The 26,036-nt window shown below is 48.3% G+C and overlaps 1 protein-coding gene across 1 annotated transcript in view; it reads right to left on the bottom strand.

Annotated features, from left to right (window-relative positions):
* Positions 1 to 26,036, bottom strand: part of NTN3 (netrin 3) — a 205,185-nt gene that overhangs the window by 54,686 nt on the left and 124,463 nt on the right. The gene's annotated exons all lie outside the window — the stretch shown is intronic.

Raw genomic sequence — 26,036 nt, 5'->3', positions numbered from 1 at the left:
GTTTTCCCTGCCCCTGTGGCAGCCAGCCCACCCCACCTGCCACCAGGTGAGCTCTTCCAAGGATTTGTTTTTCTGTGAGATGACATATTGATACACCGCTAGAGTGGCCTATGGCTCTTTCAATTCCGGGGGAGGGGTAGTGTCAGGAAAAGCCCTGGGGCTAGGGGGAGCAGAGGGAGTTCGTTGTGGGAACTGGGGTGGGGAGAAAGTAGGGAAATCTGCCACCTGAAACCCCCGTTACCTCTGTGTTGTGTTAGCAGCTGCAGCTACAACTGAGCTTCCAAAGGAAAAGTCTCGCCCTGAGGGACTGCTCTCTATTGAGGACATTTTGGCTCTGATTAATTCAACACTAGGGTTGCCAATCTCCAGGTGGGGGCAGGGGTCCCCTGGTTTGGGTCATCGGAAAGCGGGGCAGGGGGAGGGAAATGTCTGCTGGGCACACCATCATTCCCTATGGAGACCTATTCCCTTAGGGTATAATGGAGAATTGATCTGTGAGTATCTGGGGCTGTGGAGGGTCTGTTTTTTGAGATAGAGACACTACATTTTCAGCATAGCATCTAATGCTTCTCCTCCAAATACCCTTTAAGTTTCAAAAAGATTGGACCAGAGGGTCCAATTCTATGAGCCCCCCAAGAAGGTGCCCTAATCCATTATTTCCAGTGGAGGGAAGGCATTCGAAAGGTCCCTTTAAATGTGATGGCCAGAACTTCCTTTTGAGTCCAATTATGCTTGTCACAACCTTGCTCCTGGCTCCACCCCCAAAGTCCCCAGATATACCTTGAATTGGACTTGGCAACCCTATTCAATACATCACTACTTTCTAGGCCAGAATTGGAATCTTTTACCCCCTGTGCTGCATATGCACTGGACACAGGACTTATTCCTTAGAAACCTCTTAACATTCCTGTCTTGTGTCTATTAATCTCGCTTTGGAACATTAGTTTTTTGGCCCACTATTAACATACTATTTGCCAATTCTTTGTAGCATGTGCCTACTTGTACCTCATATCGGTTGACCTCTGAAGAAGGCCTTATCGGGCCAAAATGCGTAAGGTCACAATAATTCACTGCCACAGGAGGTGGCACAGATGGCTTCAAGAGGGGATTGGATAAACATATGGAGAAGAGGTTCATCAGCCACAAGGTATAGATGGAACTCTCTGTCTGGGACAGTGATGCTCTGTATTCTGGGTGTTTTGGGGGAGGGGTCACAGTGGGAGGGCTTCTAGTGTCCTGGCCCCACTGGTGGACCTCCTGATAGCACCTGGGTTTTTTTTGCCACTGTGTGACAGAGTGCTGGACTGGATGGGCCATTGGCCTGATTCAACATGGCTTCTCTTAGGTTCTTATGTTCTTTTAATTGGTCTTTGTGTGTGTGCCATTTGTACTTTGTAATGAGGCTGTCATTGGGCCTTTATATGTTTTTACCTCTTCTCAAAATAAATGCATGTATTTTTACTTATAACAAGTATATATGTAGTTTTAACCAAGACTCCCTCTAAGCTGTGGAGTCTTGTGAACAAAAAAAATCTACTTTGTGAGCTACTGACATTAGTTATGAGCTAATGCATCGATTAGTTTTCTCTGGGGCCATTTTTTCTGAGCTAAGGCAAAAAAAATGTGTGAGCTGGAGGCTAAAAAACGGTGAGCTAGCTCACACTAACTCAGCTCAGAGGGAGAAGATTCTGGTAACGAAATATCTTCACTCTGAGAATGTGACTCAGCTCTGGTTTGTCTGGTACTTTCAAAAAGCTCTGTAAACAACATCCTACATACACATCCTACAGGAAAGCGGCACAGATCTACCATTCACTTCTCCCAGTTATGAAACTCCCCACCTCGGACTCTGCCCTCCTTGAAAGTAGGGAAATAACAGATAATAAATAACAAACAAATGCCTTAACAAACAAGGGCGGGGAAGGGGGCCCATCCAGTCACTTTGAGCAAGCAGGGCAGCCACCCCTGAGTCCAAATTCTCAGAATCGCACAGAAGCCCGTTTGTGCAAAGGAGGGACTCGCGTGGGCTGCCGCAGGGGCCTCTGGTGGTACCGTGATGGACTTCATCTCCTCTGAGCAGCAAGCTTCAGTGGGGGGGGGGGGGGTTGCACAGCACATACAGAAACATGTCAAACCACTGGTGGTTGTTGCCTTGTGTTTCCATGGCCGTGAATCATATTGTCTTTTGCAGTAGTCAAATCTAGCATGGTGGTGCAGGAGTATTGCCATGAGTAGGCCTTGAATTCAGCAGAAGCTCACAGGAGCACAGCTGAACCTTTCTGAGGGTTCCCCCTCTTCCTCCTCACCTACCTACGGTCTCCACTAATAGTAGGTGCAGCTGCATAACAATCCCTGGGTGAGCTCCACCACTGATTTTTCTACAAAATGACCCCTGGCTATTAAGGATATACAAAGATGTATTTTCACCCCATTCCTTTTCAGCTTTTTGTCAAGAAGAAGAAGAGTTGGATTTATACCCTGCGCTTCACTCAGAGGTGGGGATTCAGGGGTCCGCCTTACAGTGGTTGACCTCCTTTCTCCAAGATCGGGGACAAAGGGTGGTGATAGGGGAGGAAGCATCCCAGAGGCACTCTCTCAGTTGTGGGGTGCCACAGGGAGCAGTCCTATCCCCGATGCTATTTAATATCTATATGCGCCCCCTTGCCCAGATTGTCAGGAGGTATGGACTGGGTTGTCATCAATATGCAGATAACACCCAGCTCTATCTATTGATGGGCGGCCAGTCCGAATGTACCCCGGAAAATCTAGACCTGGCCCTTCAAGCCATGGCTCCGTGGCTCAGGTTGAGCCGACTGAAATTGAATCCGACGAAGATGGAGGTTCTCTATCTGAGCCGGGCTGGTCCAGGGGGAGGGGTTCATCTGCCGGCTCTTGACGGGGTGCCATTAATACCGGCCCCTAAAGTCAGGAGCTTGGGCATGCTCCTTGAGTCTCCCTTACAATGGAGGCCCAGGTAGCGGCCACAGTTAGATCCGCCTTTTTCCACCTTCGGCGGGCACGGCAGCTGGCCCCATTCCTGGAGCACGACGACTTAGCAATGGTGACCATGGAGCACGACAGGTCACCTCAAGAATAGATCACTGTAATGCTTTCTACATGGGGCTACCCTTGACGCTAACCCGGGGACTACAGCTAGTGCAGAATGCTGCAGCGCAGTTGTTAATGAGACTCCCTCAATGGGAGCACATTCAGCCGGTGCTGAAAGAGCTGCACTGGCTTCCTGTTGTGTTCCGAGTTCGTTTCAAGGTGTTGGTGTTGACCTTTAAAGCCCTTTATGGTCAGGGATCTGTCTATCTGCGGGACCGCCTTTCTCCGCATATTCCCAAGAGAGCACTGCATTCAGGGACGAAAAATCTATTGTCTATCCCTGGACCAAAAGAAGCCAGGTTGCGTACGACACGAGCCACGGCCTTCTCGGTGGCAGCAGCAGAACTCTGGAACGCTCTCCCGGAGGCCATAAGGGCCCTGCGGGATTTGTCTACATTCCGCAGGGCCTGTAAGACTGAATTTTCCGACAGGCCTTCGACATTTAACCGAGAGAGAGCAGCCACTGAACATCATAAAGAGCACCATGCAGAGTACCGATGGTCACCATCGAACTTTCAGAACCGCTATACTGTACTGTATTAATACAGCACCATGAAATGTTTTAAATAATTTAAATATGTAATTATGTTTTATATGTTTTATTGGTTTTTAATGGAAGTGATGTGATGTTGTGAGCCGCCCTGAGTCCGCTTGCGGAGAGGGTAAGATATAAGCTTAATGTAATAAATAAATAAACAGCTCTGAGAGAACTGTGACTGGCCTCAGGTCACCCAGCTGGCTGCATGTGGAGGAGTGGGGAATTCGAGTCTACCACTTTTTAACCACCACACCAAACTGGTGCATTTTCACCCTATTTTCTTTTGCCAGATTTCCTGTTTTTGCTTGTTATCCTTTGTGGAATTTACGGGCCACAAATGCAAAACCAGGTGTCAATTTCAGGTGTAACATTTCCTTATTATGGTTTCGTCCCAGGTGTGGATAAACCATGAAAGGAGCAAGAACTTCTGGACTGGATCAGGCTTGTCACAAAATCCCCGAAGGCCCCAGGGGAGGATATGGCACCCTTGACAGGGGAAGGTGTATTTAACTGAGTTGAAAGCTACTGCAAAACAAAAAACGAGTCACATGAACAAGTGGAGAGAGCACTTCTTTACAGCTTTGCCCCCTCCAATAGTACCTATTTCATAATAGCAACACCTGTGGGACTCACCTACCATGTAGACGCAGATGGCTACTTAAGCATCCTGACCTGCTACCTGTGATAGCATTATTTTCGTTTCTAACCATCTTTGTTTTGCAGATCTTTCATAAGAACAAAAGAGAAGCCATGTTGGATCAGGGCAGTGGCCCATCCATGAAAGGAGCAAGAACTTCTGGACTGGATCAGGCTTGTCACAAAATCCCCGAAGGCCCCAGGGGAGGATATGGCACCCTTGACAGGGCACCTACTCTGTATCATGCAGTGGCCAGAAAAAGCCAGGTGCCATCTGGAGGTCCATCAGTGAGGCCAGGACACTAAGAAGTCCTCCCACTGTGACCCCACCTCCCAAGCATCAAGAACACTTTCTTCAGCACTTCTCCTGGCCTTTCTTCATGGTATCTATTGCCCTTAATTTTTACACAGAACTTCAAATAGACAACAGCGTGTAGCAAAAAGACATTCACAGAAGACAGTTCAAAAACAGTCTTTCCAATCACAAAGGAGTAACAATATTCCAGTATTTAGTTCCTAGAACTAAAGAAAGCCCTTCCAAAGAGGTCTGTTCTTGATATCAAGATGTATCATCCGTCTTTCTTCAGTTTGGAGGCTATTTATCACTGGAACACAATCTTTACAGTACATTCACAGGAGACCAGCAAGGTTCAGAACATGTCTGTAAGATTTCCAAGTTCTGGAAATCTTACAGATATCTTCTGAACCTTGTTGAAGAAGGTTCAACAAGAACCTGAAGAAAGACAGATGAAACGTCTTAATTTGTCATGGCTGCAGTCACACACACTCAGGCCCGGCGCTGGCCTTTCCAGCGCCCCAGGCCGAACTCAGCCCCCCGCCCCCTTTGTTTTTAATTTTTAATTATTTATTATTTATTACATTTGATTTATATCCCGCCCTCTCCGCAAGCGGACTCAGGGCGGCTCACAGTATCTAGCTTGCGTGCATAGCTTGCGCGCATGCCTGCTGACGTCACCAGAAGTGACATCAGGTCACGTGCAGCTCGCGGCACCCCCTATTTGCGGCTCTCTCCCGCTTTAAAGCTTGCTCGTTCCCCGACCTTACTGAAGGTTCACTGCCATGTTGCCTCCTGACTTTGCCGATGCTGCGGGGGGAGGCATGGCAGCGGTGAGGACAGGGGGCGGGGAGTTCTGGTGAGGGGGTGGCGAGGAGTGAGTGCGATCACAGCATCTCGGCACGATCGGCTGTCCCTCCACTCCCACCTCCCCTCCCCACCCGGCATGATCGGCTGCGCCTGGGCCCTTCCACTCCTGCCTCCCCCCCTGGCGCTATCACAGCACGCCATGCCCCCACCAGCTGCGATGCGGCATGCTTCTTATCCTTTTTCTTCTAAGAAGTACTGGAGGATGCTTCTCCCCCCCTCCTTTCCGGAACCGGAAGGGAGGGGGAGCCAAGCCTTCTCCAGCACATTCTTAGAAGAAAAAGGATAAGAAGGACACCACCTCACAGCTGGTAAGGATGCGGCATGCTGTGATTGCGCCGGGTGGGGGGAGGTGGGAGCGGAAGGGCCAGGTGCAGCCAATTGCGTCGTGTGGGGGGGGGAGGCGGAAGTGGAGGGGCAGCCGATCGTGCCAGAAGGGAGGGAGGTGCCCCTGTGGGAGCTAGTGGCCTAGGCCGTTGCCTAGTTCACCGACTCCCACACACCGGCACTGCACAAACTAAATAATGCACTTTCAGTCCACTAGAACAAAGTGGGAGTCCAATAACACTTTTAAAGACTAACAAAGTTGTATTTAGAATGTAAAAGTTTGTTGGTCTTAAAGGTGCTACTCGACTCCAACTTTGTTCTATTGCTTCAGACCAACACGGCTGCCCACCTGGATCTTTCAAATCCACTTTCAGTGCACCTTCCAACTGGATTTTGCCAGCTCACACAGTAAAATCCAGATGGAAAGTACACTGAAAGTGGATTAAAAGTGCATTATTTAGTGTTTGAGAGACTGCAGCTTATGGGTGCGATCACTCGAGAGATTTGGCCTGACCTACCCAGATTTAATGTGCATGATCACACGCACACATCTGCCTCCCAAGTCCTGCTCGTCCTTACCTCATCTTAGGATGGGCTAGGACCGTATGTAGTGCATGTTTCCAAGCTATCTGAACAGATGAGTGCACACTGTAGGCACCCTACATGAGCATGAGCAGTCTGAATGCTCCTTGTGCATGTGTGCGGATGGTGCCTCTCCCAACAGCAGGGCAGGGGCTGTGTAAATGCCTTGGCATGCATCAAAGAATACTGGCTTTTTCAAAGCAAGATACTGCCGGGCTAGATTCCTTGTGTGATCGACCCTATGTCTCTCAACCTTCTCGCTGCATTCTTTTTTAAAAAATCTGTAACCAAAAAACTCTTCCCAGACAGGCAGACCACTCAAGCTGGAAGGTGCACTGAAAGTGGACTGAGGGGTGCCATGATAAAGTTTACAAGATTATGCATGGGATAGAGTAGGTAGAGAAAGAAGTACTTTTCTCCCTTTCTCACGATACAAGAACTTGTGAACATTCAATGAAATTGCAGAGCAGTCAGGTTAGAGCAGAGAAAAGAAAGTACTTCTACACCCAAAGGTGATTAACACGTGGGATTCACTGCCACAGGAAGTGGCGGCGGCTACAAGTATAGCCAGCTTCAAGAGGGGATTGGATAAGCATATGGAGCAGAGGTCCATCAGTGGTTATTAGCTACAGCTTATCGTTGGAACTCTCTGTCTGAGGCAGTGATGCTCTGTATTCTGGGTGCTTGGGGGAGCAACAATGGGAGGGCTTCTAGTGTCCTGGCCCCACTGGTTGACCTCCTGATGGCACTTGGGTTTTTTTTTACCACTGTGTGACACAGAGTGTTGGACTGGATGGGCCACTGGCCTGAGCCAACATGGCTTCTCTTATGTTCTCTTATGTTCTTATGCACACAAAGTTGCCCAAATTGCAGACTCTTCTCCAAACTGCAGAATCTGATATTTTATAGTATCCGACTTAAGTAGCAGCACAGTTGAGCGGCCTACAGGCTCCCCCTGTTTTGATGGTGGGGGTTCTACTCCTACTGCCAGCGAGAAACACTTGAGGGAGGGAGGGAAGGGCCACGGCTCAGTGGCAGAGAACCTTCTTTCAACAGAGAAAGCCCCAAGTACAGTCTCTGGCATCTCCAAGCGAAAAGATTGGGGTGGGACGGTGGCTCAGTGGTAGAGCATCTGCTTGGGAAGCAGAAGGTCCCAGGTTCAATCCCTGGCATCTCCAAAAAATGGGTCCAGACAAATAGCTGTGAAAAACCTCAGCTTGAGACCCTGGAGAGCCGCTGCCAGTCTGAGAAGACAATACTGACTTTGATGGACCAAAGGTCTGATTCAGTATAAGGCAGCTTCATATGTTCATATGTTCAGATCTCAAGCAGACCTTTCTCCACCAGACCACCCCCACCCCCCCTAGAGAACTGCAGCCTGTCAGAGTAGATCATGCCAAGTTACAACGACCAACGGCCCTGATTGGAGTCATGGCGGTTTTATACACATTCTTCTTTGCAGACATTATGTGTTCCTGGCATGCTCCTATGGGATGCATTTGACCAGTAGATGCACTCTGGATATGCTTTTCTTTTTAAAAAAACACAACTTAGACTGAGACTTGCCCTTTCTGAAGCTCGAGCTTCTCGGGTTAAGCTCCTGGAGATCGGAGCGTTTGAACCAACACGCACAGCTGCCTTCCAGCATTAAACTCCGGACACCCAGAAAGAGCCAATTTTCCCCCTTGCCACCCTGAGGGCTCGCCCAGCTGCAGCTGCTTCAGGGAACAGTCTGGCTCGGCTGGAAAATGGGAAGCCTTGCTCCCCTACCTTCAGCCACGAACCAGTCGCGGGCCAAAGAGCGGGGAAAGGAGAGCATGTTAGGACTCATTAAAGGTAACTAATTGCATCCTTGAGAGGGAGGTGGAAAGGAGTTGGGATAAGGGGAGGAATCAAGCAGAACTGTGAAGGGTGGGTTCCAGCGGAGAATTTTTTTACTTTGGGAAAAAATGTGTCGTAAAGCTGGTCTGGTTTATGTCAAGGGGGAATGGGGGTAAATTTATTTACAACATTTGGCAATTTAAAAAAAAATTGTCAGTAAAGTGAACTGTGTGAGGCTGCTTGCTGTGACGAAGGTCTCTGGGGCTGGTTAAGGATCCCGGACAGGCCTCTAGCCGAGGATCGCTGGGTGCTTGTGCCTTTTAGAAATCGCACATTCGATACTGTGGCTGTGAATTATACAGCAGCACAGTAAAAGAAATATAAATAACCTAAGGCTGCATTTATTACATGAACGTTTCTACTAGACTCGTAAAAATATAACTCGTAGTCCATAGTTCCCAGGTGTTCTTAAATAAAGAGTACTCAAGTGGAGGTCTTGTTAAGCCACAGATGTAAAGGTTGCCAATTCCCAGGTGGGGGCAGGGGATCCCCTGGTTTGGAGGCCCCCCGCCCGCTTCAGGGTCATCAGAAAGTGGGGAAGGAGGAGGGAAATATCTGCTGGGCACTCCCATTATTTCCTGTGGCAACCAATTCCCATAAGGTATAATGGAGAATTGATCCACCGGTATCTGGTGGGGCCGTTTTTTGAGATGGAGGCATCAAATTTGCAGCATATCATCTGATGCCTCTCCTCAAAACACCCTCCAAGTTTCAAAATGATAGAACAAGGGGGTCTAATTCTATGAGCCCCAAAAGAAAATGCCCCTATCCTTCATTATTTCCAATAATGAAGGCATTTAAAAGGTGTTCAGTCCCTTTAAATGTGATGGCCAGAACTCCCTTTGGAGTTCAATTGTGCTTGTCAAAATCTTGCTCCTGGGTCCACTTCAAAGTCTCCTGGCTCCACCCTGAAGTCCCCAGATATTTCTTGAATTGGCCCTGGCAACCCTAACAAATGTACTTATGAATCTGCTTTGTGTTAAGTTAGATCACTAGTCCACAAAGTCAAGTATTGCTCTAACTGGCAATGTCTCTCTTCTGCAACGCCTCTTCCCAGGTATTCAATGCCTGGGGAGGAAAGGACTTAACATGGAGCTTTCTGCATGCAAAGCGTATGGCCTGCCATGGAACCACACCCAGCTGCTCTCAGCCAGCTTTCTTTTGCTCTGACTGGCAGCAGTACTCCAAGGTCTTTCCCACCACCTGCTGTTTGAGATCATTTAGTTGCAAGGATCAGGTCTGGGATCTTTTGTACGGAAAACCCATGTGTCATGATCCTAGGCCTAGTGTGGCCTACAGGCAGGGCTCTTTTTCTAGCAGGAACTCCTCTGCATATTAGGCCACACACCCCTGATGAAGCCAATCCTCCAAAAGCTTACAGGGCTCTTTTTTGTAAGCTCTTGGAGGATTGGCTACATCAGGGGGGCGTGGCCTAATAGGCAGAGGAGTTCCTGCTAGAAAAAGAGCCCTGCCTACAGGCTCCAGGGAAGCCTGGATTAGAGGAGCAACCAGGCCTACATTTCCCAGAATCCCTTCTGTCTCTCTGATTGGGTGGGCAGAAGTTTTGGAGGGAAAACTTGCCCAGTGAAGAAAAGAGGGGTGCGGCCTGGAAGGAAACAATAAAAGGGCTAGCTAGAGAGGGACGTGTGTTCTCTCTGGAAAGGCTGAGCTGGAGAAAGGCTTAAGCAGGAGGGTTCCCTCATCTGAAGAGTGGTAAGTCAGTTGGAATCAGAAGGAAGGGAATGTATAGTTAGTCGTGACAGGGCTTTTATTTTTGTTTGTACCACCTTTAGTGTTTTCCCATGTTCCCTGTTGCACTAAAAGTTTTACAGCCTCACTTGTTGTTCTTGAGCACTTAACAATAAACTTCTTATTGTTATATTGCCTGGGTCTTCACATCTCTTCGGTCACAGTTACTTGTTGAGAAGCAAGACACAGGGGTCGGGTGGGTGCTCAGGACCCTCCCAGAAAGATTTGTACCAGAGTGGCAGCAGCTAGTAGAGGAGGCCCTCCCTGATCCCCTGCTTGTGACACCATGGCACAGCATCTCCTTGTAGCGCCTTTCCACAGATTCAATTTTGAGCCCTGTGGAGGAGAAAGGAGATATGGGATTTCCCTATGCTAACGGAGGTCAGGGTGGTCTCTGCAACCAAGCCTGTGGGGTCGTGTATGGTGACTAAGGCCCATCATTGTAGATCCTTGGTACACCAACATCCATGTTTCCCCTGGAAGTGAATAATAGCCAACTCATTCAGAACCCTGAATTATAGGGCGCCAATACTTTTGGCAGTCATGCATTGCAGATGAAAGGAAGGAAAGATGCCATTAAGACTCGATGAGTGACCCATCAGCCAATCTTGGACCCGGGCCTGTTTAAAAGATGGGGGGAAAGTATCAGGATTTCCATCAGCGTAACAGTCAAACAGGACTCCCAAGCCAAACAAAAACACACACATGCACACATCCACCAAAAGAGATGTTATCGTTTCCCCTAATTTTCACCAGATGGGGACTTGCCAGTGCGCCACGTCCCCAGCGCAACAGGCCCCTCTCAGACTATGCAAGAAACAAGACTGCACACCATCTAATGGGGAACAGATGCAACGGGCCTTATCAGATCTTGGCCAGGATTGGAAACGGACGTGTTTCTGATGAGGGTATTCTGGGGGCTCAGCTGTGATAACACATGGCAGCGGGTGGCGGAGTCCTCGGATGATGCCGAGCCTTTCTTCAGTCACAACACACTTTGATGCTGCGCGTCCCATGGAACACTTTCTCTTTGCAAGCAGGGCTGCTTTTTCCTCATGGAAACACCAGGTAGTCATAACGGGGCTTGCGGAAACCCTCCAGTGATCCCCGTGTTTTTTAGCCTCCAGGACACCAACGAGGATGATGGGAGTTGCTTTGAACCTCAGATCGGAAAACCACATGGTGGATGGCAGCCTGGCTAAATGCTGCTATCCCAAATTGTCTGAAGGATCTCAAAATGGATCTCCAGGCTAAACCTGTGCATAATCCCCAGATATCATTAGTTTATGTAAGCATGATATCTTGTCTCGTGTTTATGAGTGTGATAAAGGATTGATTGATTGATGGTGTCCTGTGCGTGGCAAAGGATGGAGTCAGCTGCTTCCAGTTCTATCAGCTATAAAGTCAAAGAGTCATATGAACATATATGAACATATGAAGCTGCCTTATACTGAATGAGACCCTCGGCCCATCAAAGTCAGTACTGTCTCCTTAGATTGGCAGTGGCTCTCCAGGGTCTCCAGTTGAGGTTTTTCATGCCTATTTGCCTGGACCCTTTTTAATTTGAGATACTGGGGATTGAACCTGGGACCTTCTGCTTACCAAGCAGACACTCTACCACTGAGCCACCGTCCCATCATGTCTCATGGAATTTCTTCTCTCTTATGGGATCCCTGCCAAAGTACTCCAGGAAAGCCCCTGCTCTGAATGCAACAACCATCTGAAGTTTGGTGGACAGCTTCAGGGAACAGGGCTAAATGTGGGGGCATTCATCCACCGGCCTGCCCGCCCAAAGGAAGCACCACCAGGCCTGTTTGTCACCCCTCTTTGAGAAGGCTGGTCAGGACTTGCATTTCAAAGGCCTTTGGGCGATTCAGAGAGCTTCATTACTGGTGGTTCGTTAATGTTTATTGTCAACTTTTCGCCTGTTTCGGCGCAGACTTCAGTTGCTACCATAACTAGCCGTTGGGTGTGGAATAGACATCATTTGTTTACTTGTTTTTGCAAAAAAATCGAGACAATACTGTTGTCAGCTGGTTGCAGACTAGCATTTTCTGCATTGCCTTTCCATCATTTAAAAAATTGAGCCAGCTTCCAAGGGATACTGTCCTTTTAAATTTTCCTTGATTGCCTTAATGTAGACTAATTCATAGATTCATAGACTTCCCCTTCATAGACTAATTACTTCTACTCCTGAAGAGCCACAGCATTTTTGAATCCACCCTTCACCAGTCTTTGTTCCATCGAGCTGGGGCGGAGCTTTGGTTTTCTTTTATGATCATAATTGCATCATTATGCAACTACAATAATAAACCATTAACCCTCCCCCTTACAATGAGCAACAATTTATCTGAAAAGACAAAAGACTGTCATTAAAACCTCCTCTCCCCCATTTTATGTGTGAAGTGGCCCCCATGAGACAGTAGAGCATTTCTGCTCATCAAAACAGACAGTGCTGAGCTAAACAGACCAATGCTCTGACTTGGTATAAGACAGGGGTGGCCAATGTGGCTCAGGAGCCACATGTGACTCACACATACTGTGTGGCTCTTGAAGCCCCCACTGCTCTGTCAGCCAAAAAGGGATTTCTCTCTTTAAATCACTTCATCAAGCCAAGCCAGCCAGTAGCTTAGAGAATGCATTTAAAGTTGCTTTCTTTCCACCTCTCTTTCCCCATCTATTTTCCTTCCTTCCTTCCTTCTTGTTGCGGCTCTTAGACATCTGATGCTTATTCTATGTGGCTCTTACGTTAAGCAAGTTTGGGCACCCCTAGTATAAGACAATTTTCTATGGTTACCAAATGACTTAGTGATCAGCACATGCTTAGACTGCAGCAGGCCCTGTGTTCAGATCACTGGCATCTCCAGTTGAAAGATGTCAACAGATTCCCAGCAGAGCTGATGCCAAAAACAGAAGGAAGAGGAGGATGAGGAGCTGATTTATACCCCACCCTTCACTCAGAGTGGCTTATAATCTTCTTTTCCTTCCCCTCCTCACAACAGACACTCTGTGAGGTAGATGGGGCTGAGAGAGCTCTGAGAGAACTGCTCTTGAAAGAACAGCCCGAGGACAACTTGTGTCTGATTCAAGGTCAACTAGCAGCTGCATGTGTAGGAGTGGGGAATCACACCCAGTTCTCCCAGATTAGAGTCTGCTCTTAACCACCACACAAAACTGGCTCTAAGAAGAAGAGTTGGATTCCTACCATGCCCTTCGCTGGGAGTCTCAGAGTGGCTTACAATTTCCTTCCCTTCCTTTCCCCACAACAGACACTTTGTGAGGTAGGTGAGGCTGAGAGAGCTCTGAGAGAACAGCTCTTTAGAGGACAGCTCTGAGAGAACTGTGACTGACCCAAGGTCACTCAGCGGCTGCATGTGGAGGAGGAGCGGGGAAGCAAATGCGATTCTCCCAGATTAGAGTCCCCCACTCTTCACCACTACACCACACTGGCTCTCACATCAAACTGAACCAATGGTCTGCCTCAGTATAAGGCAGGTTCATATGTCCACTTGTTCATAGTCTGAATCAGGTTTGGGGAGTGGACAGCGGGGAGGGCAGCAGAAGGATCTCTTCCGAGCCCACTCCAATAACCAGAACTTACTCCAGAATCACTGGATAGAAAGTGGTTCTGGGCATGCCTCTACTTGCCAGACCCGCAGCTCCTTGAAGGGAGCTTTCACTTACCAGCACCAAGCTTAAATCACCGTGTTCGGCTTGCCAAGCAGCCTGCCCTTGCACCTCCAGCAGAGGATATTTTTGCTTCTAAGAGCTTAGCTGCTGCTACTCCGCCAGCTTTCATTGGATCCTGTGCACATTTGAGGGCTTTGCTTAAATGACGGGGATTAATATCGCGACGTGCCTCCTTGGGCTTTTTTCAGTTACAACCATTCAATTAACCTCCTCCCTCCCCCAATCCAAACGCTCGTCCTGTGTTTTCCATGTGCCCAGCTTTTCCATATTATCAAGTGCAGTTTATAACTTTATCCGTTGGCAGCGGGATCACCCAAGGTATTAGCCTGTCAGCTTTAATCGGGCTTTCCCCTCCCAGATCTCCTTGGGATGCCGCCCGAGCGGGATGCTGCCTGCACTCTGGGTTTGTGATCAGAGCGACGCTTGCAGCAAATCCTTTTTGGAACTGTCTGCGGAGGATATTGCGCTCCTGGCTGCTGCACAGAAAATGCATTAGAGATGCGACTTGGAAAGCTATTAATGAACATTTTTTTTAAAAAACCACAACCTTTTTTCTCTCTTGTCCTTGAAAGAGAGTTGCCCCTGTTATTGTGCACAAGTCAATCCCGTTCAGTGTAAGAACATAACAGAAACCATGTTGGATCAGGCCGATGGCCCATCCAGTCCAACACTCTGTGTCACACAGTGGCCAAAACCCCCCAAGTGCCATCAAGAGGTCCACCAGTGGGGCCAGAAGCCCTTCCACTGTGCCCCCCCCCCCCCCCCCGCCGCAAGCACCCAGAATACAGGGCATCACTTGCCCCAGACAGAGAGCTCCAACAATACACTGTGGCTAATAGCCACTGATGGACCCCTGCTCCAGATGCTTATCCAATCCCCTCTTGAAGCTGTCTATGCTTGTAGTCGCTGCCACCTCCTGTGACAGTGAATTCCACATGTTAATCACCCTTTGGGTGAAGAAGTACTTCCTTTTATCAGTTCTAATCTGACTGCTCAGCAATTTCATTGAGTGTATGCAGAATGAAAGCTCAGTCTGTGGAAATGAGCAGCGTGGGAGCAGGTCAGAACCACATCCTCACCCCAGCCCCCCAGGCTCACCCCCTTTGCTCTTGCCACCCCTCTCTCCTCCTCCCCCTGGGACTCTAAAGGCATTGAGCAAGTTGCTACCCTTAGGATGGTTCAAACTTAGCATCACAAAATCGTCTAACTGTAAAAGAGGTAACCTTTTTACTGTTGATAGGATATCGCAATAAAGACATTCTTTTTGCTTTAAAGAGAGAATTCACTTCAAAATACTGTAATAAGGATGTTTTGCTATCTGCTCTTACATTTGAAATTATTAAATGATAAAGACAATATCTAGGTTTCTTAGGATGGTTTAAATTTAGTACAGGGATTTGTCTAACTGTAAAAAGATGTAACCCTTTTTTCGCTAATAGGGCACTGCAAGCAGCCCTGAGCCCATTAGGGGAGGGAGGGATACAAATATAATAAAATAAAATAACATATAAATAAATAAACTAAGAAAGTTCTTGTCCGTTCTTTTCAAGAGAGAACTCATCTCAAAATACTGTAACAATGATGTTTGACTATCTGCTCTCACATTTGAAGTACGTATTTTTATTAAAACGGTTGATTTGACTTGTGTGTAACTCTTCATAATCTTTGAAAATTATTAATGAATTTATACTTTCCCCTTCCTGTTTTCCTTCTGTACCCCAGGTTTTTGGGTTGTTGTTTTTTTAAAAGAAGTAATCAAGAGCAAGTTAGCATTCTTTAGCAGTATCCAGCTGTTCCACAGAACTGGGGAGGGCACTATTTACTACTTCTTTGAATCTGTAGGCAGATGTTTGTTCAGCTATGCAGAATCAGCCTCTCCTTCTACAGCCTCCCCTTCTTGAGAGCCAGTTGGGTATAGTGGTTAAGTGCTCCAACTCTAAACTGGAGAACCGGGTTTGATTCCCCACTCCCCCGCATGCACCTGCAGGAGTGACCTTGGGACAGTCACAAGTTCTTGCAGAGCTGTTCCTCTCAAGAGCTCTCTCAGCCCCACCCACCTCACAGGGTGTCTGTTTTGGGGAGGGGAGAGGAAAAGAGATTGTAAACCACACTGAGAATCCGACTGAAGGGGAGGGGTAAAGCCTGGGCTTTTTTGAGTAGGAAAACAGTTCCAGCTGGCTTTGTGTCAGGGGGTGTGGCCTAATATGCAAATGAGTTCCTGCTGGACTTCTTCTTTTTAAAAAGCCCTGTAAAGCCAATCTCATCCTCCCCCTACTCTTCTTCTCGAGCAGGATCACCCCCTCCCACACACACACACACACCAAAGGGGAAGGGGCATGAAAGGTTTGTGGTTTGGACATGCATCACAACTGTATCACCTCTTAGGAGAGACGCCACACCACTTCCTAATGCTCTGCAATTACTTTCTGGGAAGAACTCGTAGCCAGACTTGCCCTGACAGACTTCGAGCGCCTGCTTCAGCTGCACAGATTAAGAGACCCGAAGCCAGAATCTCTTTCCGCTGCGAAGGGAAGGGATGCTTTCCCTTGAGTTTCCTCACAACATAGGACTGAAAGGCTGCCAGAATTGGGGTGGGGGGAGGTGAGTGGATGGGTGGATACTCCCCCCCCCTCAGCAGTCTTTGCTTTGAATATTTCTGCACAGACAGCCTGACTGAATTTCCCACACACGCACACCTTTGAGCGGCTTGTGTGTACATGTGTGGTATGGGATAAGCCGGGATCTCTTTAAGGAAGACTCCCAAATCCCAAGCAAAGAACATAAGCTCAGTAACAAGAGCTTTTGTTTCCACACTGACTGGCTTCGTGCATGCCAAGGGGGTAGAAAAATCACCGTTGCAGATCATTGCTGAGCAGTCAGGTCAGGAAGTCTTTTGGCTTAATCCACACCCAGTCTGGGCCGCAGCTGGAATCTAGCGAACATGTTTTCTTGCTGCCTTCCCCATGCAGACGTCAACAGCCTCCCACTCAACCGGGCTCTTTAGACAGCAGACAGATGAGAGGCAGGTTCCGATTGCCGTCAGTTGTTGACTGGAGGCAGGGGCAGAATTCTAGCAGGAGCTCCTTTGCATGTTAGGCCACACACCCCTGATGTAGCCAATCCTCCAAAAGCTTACAGGGCTCTTTTTTGTAAGCTCTTGGAGGATTGGCTACATCAGGGGTGTGTGGCCTAATATGCAAAGGAGCTCCTGCTAGAATTCCACTCCTGCCGGAGGGAACACATTAGACCAATGCTTAAAGATGTTTGAAGATTTGTTTCCAAGCTCAACTCAAGATGCTGGCAGTGATCTAAAGAAGAGCTGAATGGTCTGGGACTAGGGTACCTTAAAGACTCTGAGACTCAGAATATAGGGTGGGGTATAAATCCAATGTCATCATCAATAGCATCATCATCATCATCATCATCATCATCATCATCAATCTTCATCATCTTCTTCGCTTATCCCCTCCATTCCCCACCATGGAAGCCACCCAAGGAAGCCATGGATTCAAAGGGAATATAGGAAGGGCAGAGCAAGAAGGGATCTGTACTGGCAAGCTTCAAAACCAAGAAAAAGTCTGAATGGAGAGGGGCGGGGTGCTCACGCAAGGCAGAGAAGGAGGGAAAAGAGGCAGCAAGTGGAGATTTCACTGCAGCTCCACCAAATCCCTTCCCAGCCCCCAGAGGAAATGACTCAGGGTTTTTTTCTTTCTTTCTCGAGAAACCGCAAGCTGACAAGTTCACCGCCTGCCTTGCCACTTTTATACTGGGGCTGTAATCTATAGGGTGTACGTCTGACTCCCAGCCCGCTCTCCAGGAAACCGGGTGGGCTGACAGAAGAGGGTCAGGGCAGCAGATTTGGCTGCAGTGGAACGAATGGCAGTCGAAGGGAGGAACACACTTGTACTAGGATTGCCAAGTCCAATTCAAGAAATATCTGGGGACTTCAGGGGTGGAGCCAGGAGACTTCGGGGGTGGAGTCAGAAGCAAGGTTGTGACAAGCATAATTGAACTCCAAAGGGATTTCTGGCCATCACATTTAAAGGGACCGCACATCTTTTAAATGCCTTCCCTCCATTGGAAATAATGAAGGATAGGGGCACTTTATTTGGGGGCTCATAGAATTAGACTCCCTGGTCCAATCTTTTTGGAACTTGGAGGGTCTTTTGGGGAGAGGGACTGGATGCTATGCTGCAAATTTGGTGCCTCTACCTCAAAAAATAGCCCCCCTAGAGCCCCAGATACCCACTGATCAATTCTCCATTATACCCTATGGGAATTGATATCCATAGGGAATAATAGAGTGCCCAGTAGACATTTCCCTGTCCCCCTACTTTCTGATGACTCTGAAGTGGGCGGGAGGGCCTCCAAACCAGGGGATTCCCTGCCCCCACCTAGGGATTGGCAACCCTACTTGGTGGGTCCATCCGCTCAGGTTCAACCACACAGGCGGAGAAAACGGGACTATGTGAACACAACCGCTACAGATTGCTAGAGGACTCAAAAGTGGAGGAATCAGAAGGGAGGAGGAGGAGGTGATAAAATAGCCTTTTTCAGGACTTTTTTTTGTAGCAGGAACTCCTTTGCATATTAGGCCACACATCCCTGATGTAGCCAGGGCCTACTTTAAGCTCTTGGAGGATTGGCTACCTCAGGGTGTTTGGCCTAATATGCAAAGGAGTTCCTGCTACTAAAAAGAAGCCCTGCCCTTTTTTGCGCACGGCATGGAGACAAAGGGTGCATTCATGCATATTAAATAACACGCTTTGCAACTGGATTTTTATTGGGTAAGAACGGCAAAATCCACTTGCAATCCATTGCAGCGTGAAAGCACCCAGTGGTGCCCTTGATTTGTGACTGAATCATGGCAACTCCATCCATGGATTGTTCCAGGTAGGACGTACTCAGTGCCAATGGCTCCACTGAATGTGTAGGCCTGGCGATCTCGAATGGTTCAGAGAAACTGATGCACAGCAGCCTTGGCACAACTTAAGAAAGATGCCGGGTGAATGCAAAGTCCCACGGCAAAGTGGTTTTGCCTCAGCCAACAAAACACTTAAATCAGGCTTTGATTAATGACTTCTGTTTTAACACGAAGTATGGTCCACCATGGCATCCAAACCCACAAACCAAAGCTTTCTCACACGGACAGAGAGTTAAACTGTGAGCTGGGGCTTCAGTCAAGGATCCAGAATGTCACACGTGGTTTGGAAGCATTGTTTTTGATATCCTGCTTTTCACTACCACAAGTCTCCGAGCAGCTTACAATCTCCATCTCTTCCTCTCCCCTCAACAGACACCCTGTGAGGTAAGTGGGGCTGAGAGAGCTCTGAGAGAAATGCTCTGAGAGAACCATGACTGGTCCATGGTCACTCAACTGCATGTGGAGGAGTGAGGAATCAAACCCAGTTCTTCAAGATTAGAGTCCACCAGTCTAAACTACTACACCTAAGGTTACCAGGTCCTTTCTTCTCGCCAGTGGGGGAGGGAGCCTTCCAGGAGGGGCCAGGGCTTCACCCCAAACAGCATCATCACAAGATGTTGCCAACGTGATGACATTACATGGAAGAGACATCAGCATGCCGGGGGGCTCTGGTTCGAGGGCAAAACTCTATGGTAAAATTGGCCTCGTACCATAGAGCTTTGCCCTCAAACCACAGTATCTCTGTGCAACATCCCCAGTGCAATGACATCACTTCCCTGTGACATCACATCAGGACATCATGAGAAAACATCACTGTTTGGGGACAGGGTTTCCCCCATTGGTCTGTTGTCCAGCACCAGGGAGAAGCCCCCCAAAGTGGAGGATCCTCTGCTTGGGCCTGGGGTGTGGCAACTCTAACTATGCCACACTGGCTTTCCAAGGTAGGTGCTGCCACCAAAAGAGCTCATGGGTGCACCAAGGCTGATTTAACAAATCTGCCCGAGGGAACAGAGAGCACACTCTGGTTGGACAGATGTCATTGCTTCACAGGCATATCCCAGGAGAGGGGGTCACGCATGGGGAGTGTCTGGACCATGAGTGTCTTTAAGGTAAGACCCAGCAGCTTGAACCGGGCCCAGAACCTAGCAGGTAGCCAATGCAAGGATTTTATAATGGGCGTGAAGCAAATACTGCAAATGACACCTAACAGCAAACGGTTTTAGCATAAGCGTTACGCAACTTGGGTAATTAAACAGGACCACAACGAACCCCCTCCCACCCCCACACACAGATCTCAAGGTCAACAGCCCCACCAAGATGTTTCCCCAGTTGGAACTTTCTGTCTTCTGCTGAGTGGTTTAAGCTCCAATAGGAAAGACATGGGCAGAATAGACATGGGGTCTGTCTTTTCTGTAGCCTGAGCATAAAGCAGCTATGGGGGACATTTCTGAGTGAGCCCGCCTTGCCTCATGATGTCCCAATGCGATGACATCACATGGAAGTGATGTCATCATGCTGGGGACGCCGCCCAGAGATGCTCTGGTTTGAGGGCAAAACTCTATGGTATGAGAGCAATTTTACCATAGAGTTTTGCCCTCTAACCAAAGCAGCTGGGGAGGGGGCATTTCTGCCTTACGACAAAGCCCTGATTTCCCCAGCAGCTTTTTCAGCCCAAATTGCAATCTTGCAACCCCAGGGCCACATGTAGCTGCTGGGCTCAGCTGGCCAGATCGTTCTAAGAAAATGTGTTGCACCCCCCCCACACACACACACACCCCAGTCCACATAGATACAAGAGCTGGACCTCACAGGAGTCCCTGCCCTCTCGTGGCCAGTGCCACAGACCGCCACATTCCAACCTCTCCAAAGACAATTTCCTGCTGGAGACAGAGCTCCCTCGCAATATCAGCTGTTTGACGTAACACTCCCCCACCCCTGGTCAACTCCTGGCACGGTGGCTGCTCGTTTCCAACACGGCTGCCACGGCGAGGTGACAAAAGCAGAACAGCCCCTTGGGGAAGACGGGCGAAGGGGAGATTGGACGCCACGGAGGTGAGGCGCGCATGAATGAACGGGCGCCCTTGCCAACTCAGCTGCTTGGACGATTAAAAATGATTAGTTCTCCATTTCCTAATGACCTGGCTGGGAGGCAGGACTCAGTCCGCTGCGCTGTGCCAGATTCTCCCCCCCCCCAAAAAAAAACACTCTCCGTCCGCTGCTCCTGCTTTATGAGGCGCTTGTTAAAACTGTGAAGTTTCTCCTCTGTGCCTCATCCACGTTCCATCCAGTCCCTCAGGGCAGAGTCCGGATTTTTCTAGGGAAAGCAGCGAGGCTGAGGAAAAGGTCTTCCTATGCAGCCGGCGCAAAAAGCTGCTGAAAAGCCAAGGGCTTGGCTGCTTTGGGGACCTGGTGTGACCCAGCTACAAACTGTAACGATCCGAGAAAGAATTTCTTCGAGGTGCAAAACATCCAGAAACGGCATTATAGGTAGTTATTGCCAATGTAACGCAGCTGCGTTGCCCCACCCCATTCTCATAACATCTTATAAATTGCAAATGCGGGGTGTGAGGGGAACTAGGGGGCGAAAGAAAAGATATGCCGCATAAAAATAAGGCTCGGAATACTTAAAATTCCCAGGGATACAGCAACTTTGTGGAACTCAGCGAGAGAGGGTCAGTGGCAAGATGTAGACCTCTGGGGAGGATTGGGAGTGCTCTCTTGAGTTCCACGATGGAAGACAGGTGGGATACATATAAAACAAATTCTAGCTTCAGCTCCTGGGGAACTTAAAATTGGCCTTCTCTCCATCACCTGCTCCCCACCCATCTCCAGTTTCAGGATCTCATGGAACAGCTGTAGGAAAGACTTCCACCTGCAACTTGGCAGAAATACTGCCAGAATCCGGGGCATTTTTTGTAGCAGGAACTCTTTTGCGTATTAGGCCACACACCCCTGATGTAGCTTACAGTAGCCCCTGTAAGAAGAGCCCTGTAAGCTCTTGGAGAATTGGCTACATTGCAGCGGGTGTGGTCTAATATGCAAAGGAGTTCCTGCTACAATAAAAGCCCTGCCAGAGTCAATATTCCAAATTAGAAGTCAATGTACCAAATTAGAAGGACCAAGGAGCTACCTCAGAGCACACGCTTTTGTACCTTGTACAGTACAGAGACAATCAACCTTTTCAACGTTGTCAGAAATTTGTTGAGTAGAAAAGGGAATTTGGGCAGACACAACTATTCCTGACCCCAGGGCCTGGAAAAAATTCCTTCTGAACAACTAACACCAGTTGAAGTGATCTCGCAAAGGTGGCCCATCCTTCCCCTACAGTCTCCATCAGTCAATTCTAGCTTTCAGCAGCCTCAAATCAAGACAACTCCATGCACAAAGATGTATTTTATTGCTATTGTAGCCAACCATCTTTTAAGTAATAGCTACTCCTTGACCCATCCGTCTTAGTCCTTTAAAGACAAGTTCTCTCTTTGGTGCCAGTTGGTGTACTGGTTAAGTGTGCGGACTCTTATCTGGGAGAACCGGGCTTGATTCCCAACTCCTCTGCTTGCACCTGCTGGAATGGCCTTGGGTCAGCCATAGCTCTGGCACAGGTTGTCCTTGAAAGGACAGCTGCTGTGAGAGCCCTCTCAGCCCCACCCATCTCACAGGTCTGTTGTGGGGGAGGAAGATAAAGAAGATTGTGAACCACCCTGAGATTCGGAGTGGAGGGCGGGTTATAAATCCAATATCTTCTTCATCTTCTACAGGTATTCGAAAATTATCTGGTGATGGGAAGACATACATCACTTTAATTTTCTTCCACTTAAATTTAAACTCTGTGGACATCTTTTAACATGTAGAAAGAGAAGGACACATGAAGCTGTCTTTGTCCAATGGTCTCTCAAAGCCAGAATTGACTACTCAGCCAATCTCCAGGGTCTCAGTTGGAGGTCTTTCACCTAATCTACAGCTGGATCCTTTCAACTGGGGATTCTGAGGATTGAATCCAGCACCTGAGGACTGAATCCAGCTCTGCCACCAAGCCACAGATCCTCCTCATAGGAGAACGGAAGCTGAGAGCTCCTTCTTTGAAAGCCACATCATGAGTTTATGACAGAAGTCAGATCTTCACACCCCAGTCTCCAAACTCTATTGGGATACACAGTCGCTCACTTCTTCACCTCAGCTGAGTTAAAGTTGGTTTTTTAAAAATAATCTAAATATTTAGTGGAGAAAAACACCACTGAATCCTTCAGCTGGAAAATAAAATAAAACAATCTGAGCCCTCCTGACAGCTTGGCTGGATGCATGAGAACACTGTGCTGCCAAGGAACGGGGGCAGAGCTGAGGTCACCTTTATGTGTTTATGGTTACCCACCCACTCTGGCATGGTCATCAAGGTTGGAAACGAAGGAAAGTGTCCAACGTACTGAGTTTTTAAGGTTTCAAAAGGAGTGAATCAGATTCTCCGAGCTCTCTCTCCAGACTGGGAATCAGTGAGCAGGGAGAAAGCCGACGTTCAGAATGCCACCCTGGTTTCGCTAAGGTGAGCACCAGGGGTGGAATTCTAGCTTGTGCTCCTTTGCATATTAGGCTACACCCTCCTGATGTGGCCAATCCTCTGAGAACTTACAAAAAAGAGCCTTGTAAGCTCTTGGAGGATTGGCTATGTCAGGGGTGTGTGTGTGGCCTAATAAACAAAGGAGCAGGGGTGGAATTCTAGCAGGAGCTCCTTTGCATATTAGGTCACCCCTGATGTAGCCAATCTTGAACGAGAGCTTACAAAAAAGAGCTTTGTAAGCTCTCGGAGGATTGGCTACATCAGGGGTGTGTGGCCTAATATGCAAAGGAGCTCCTGCTAGAATTCCACCCTTGGTGAGCACCAATACCTTTCTCGGATGCTCTGATCTGCTGGCGCGCAAAAAATTAAGCTTTTTCGGTCTATTTAAAAAAAAACAGCCGCCTGTCCTTGCAAGCGCTCTCTCTGGGTACATCGGCTCCCGGGCCTGGACGGCATCCAGGAGTTCAGAGGGATGGAAGAAGTGTGAGGATAATGAGAGAAACATGTTTTCAGACGACGGTATGCTGCGGACTCTGGGGCAGTGAGCACAAATTCCCGATCGACTTGGTGCCGAAGGGGCTTCGTGGAGGTACCTCCGCACTGCAGCTCTCCTTGCTGTTGAGTCAGGGATTGTGTGTCACCCCAGGAGGTACACAGCCAACTCAAAACGCTGTGATATATGAGAGAACCAGCTCATTCTTTCTAGTTCAATCCTGCTCCTCACTCTTCTGGAGTTAAGGTGGACAGTTAAACTATTAGTCAAAATATACAAGAACAGAATAGCAGCTGCGCAGGATTGGACTAAAGGTCCATCCAGCCTGGCATCCTTTTCCCTCACAAGGGCTACAAATAGGACACGGAGGGCAAATTCTATTGGCAAACCTTCCTTAGCCTTGGTGGGAACATAGACCACCCATTACACCACTGATAGTGCAGGGACTTGGTGCCTCTGAGGAAGATCTTAATGTTCAGGTTGGTTGATATGGAAAAAGAATGGTCCTATGAACAAACAGCTCAGGGCTTGAACAACCATCAAGTTCAAGGTTTTGGTGTTGACCTTTAAAGCCTTAAACCAGGGGGGTCAAACATGTGACCCAGGGGCTGAATCAGGCCACCGGAGGGCTCCTATCAGACCCCTGAGCAACTGGCTGTCATCTGCTTCCTTCTCCCTCTTTCTTGCTTCCTTCTGCTTCACAGCTTGCTTTGCAAGGCTTGCTCAATTGCACAGGAGCTACGGAGCAAAGCCTTTATTTTCTCCATTGGTTGAGGCTCCTCCCTTGGGGAGGAAGGAGCAGAACTTGTTTTGCCAGGCTCTCTCAATCACACAGCAGAACTACTGAGCCAAGCCTCTCTTCCTTCTATTGGCTGAGGTGCCTCCCCCTCCTGGTCCCCTGGCGAAGGAAGGAAAGAGCCCTCTAGAGCAGAGGTATTAAACATGCAGTTCGGGGGCCGAATCAGGCCCCTGGAAGGCTCCTATCAGGCCCTCAAGCCACTGGCTGTCATCTGCTTCCTTCTCCCTCTCTCTTGCTTCCTTCTGCATCACAGCTTGCTTTGCCAGGCTTGCTCAGTTGCACAGGAGCTACAGAGCAAAGCTTCTATTTTCTCCACTGGTTGACGCTCCTCTCTTGGGGAGGAAGGGTGGAGGAAAAGCTCGCTTTGTCAGGCTCTCTTAATTTCAAAGTGGAGCTACTGAGTCAAGCCTCTCTTCCTTCTATTGACTGAGGCTTTCCCCCCTCCAGGCACCTGGGGAAGGAAGGAAAAAGCTAGAGCTTCCTTTGCCCAGTTCTCTGGATCCCATGGGAGAAATGCAAAGAAAGCATCTTTAAGGCCAATGAGTGCTAATGTTTTAAGCACGTTTTTTAAAATATATATATTTCTGTTTGTCTGTATTCCTTATAAAATTTGTATCTCTGCTACCTAATCTTAAATAGGTACACACATGGCCCGGCCCAACAAGGTCCCATTGATGCCAGATCCGGCCCTTGTAACAAATGAGTTCAACCCCCCTGCTCTAGAGCTTCCTTGGCCCAGTTCCCTGGATCCCATGGGAGAAATACAAAGAAAGCATCTTTAAGAGCAACAAGTGCTAACGTCTTAAGCATCTTTTATTTTAAGGGATTTTTTTTTAAAAAAATCTTTAATTGTGTTTGTCTGTGTCCTTAGGAAGGGAATTGAAAACAAATCAGCCAGTATCATAATGCCCCTGTATAAATCGATGGATCGTAAGGAAGGCCGAACGCAGAAGAATAGATGCTTTTGAGCTGTGGTGTTGGAGAAGAACCTCGAGAGTCCCCTGGACTGCAAGAAGATCCAATCAGTCAGTCCTAAGGGAAATAAACACTGAGTGTTCCCTGGTAGGTCAGATGCTGAAGTTGAAGCTCAAATACTTTGGCCACCGAATGAGAAGGGAGCACTCACTGGAGAAGATCCTGATGCTGGGAAAGACAGAAGGGAAAAGAAGAAGAGGACGGCAAAAGATGAGATGGCTGGACAGCATTACTGATGTAACAAACATGAATTTGAGCAGACTTCGGAGGATGGTAGAAGACAGGAGGGCCTGGCATGACTTGGTCCATGAGGTCACAAAGAGTCGGACTCAACTGTGCGACTGAACAACAACAACAAAGTAACTCTTAATTCAAATCGTCTACCACTGGCAGCTTTGTCCTCTTTCAAATGACAGCCCTTCAAGTATTTGAAGACTACAAGCCTGTCTCCTCATTCTCTTCTCCAGGCTAAACATACCCAGTACGCTCATCTCACAGGACTGGCAGACATCTTTGCTGCCTTCCTCTCACCTATTCCATCCGGTGTGTGTCATTCCTAAAGGGGATACAGTGCTTGAAATGAGGTCGGAACAGCACACAGTAAAGGGAACAATGAAGCC

Source organism: Heteronotia binoei, chromosome 20 (assembly GCF_032191835.1).
Source record: "Heteronotia binoei isolate CCM8104 ecotype False Entrance Well chromosome 20, APGP_CSIRO_Hbin_v1, whole genome shotgun sequence".
Lineage (NCBI taxonomy): Eukaryota > Metazoa > Chordata > Lepidosauria > Squamata > Gekkonidae > Heteronotia > Heteronotia binoei.
The sequence above is the reverse complement of the archived record's forward strand: the minus strand, read 5'-3'. Positions and strand labels throughout refer to the sequence as shown.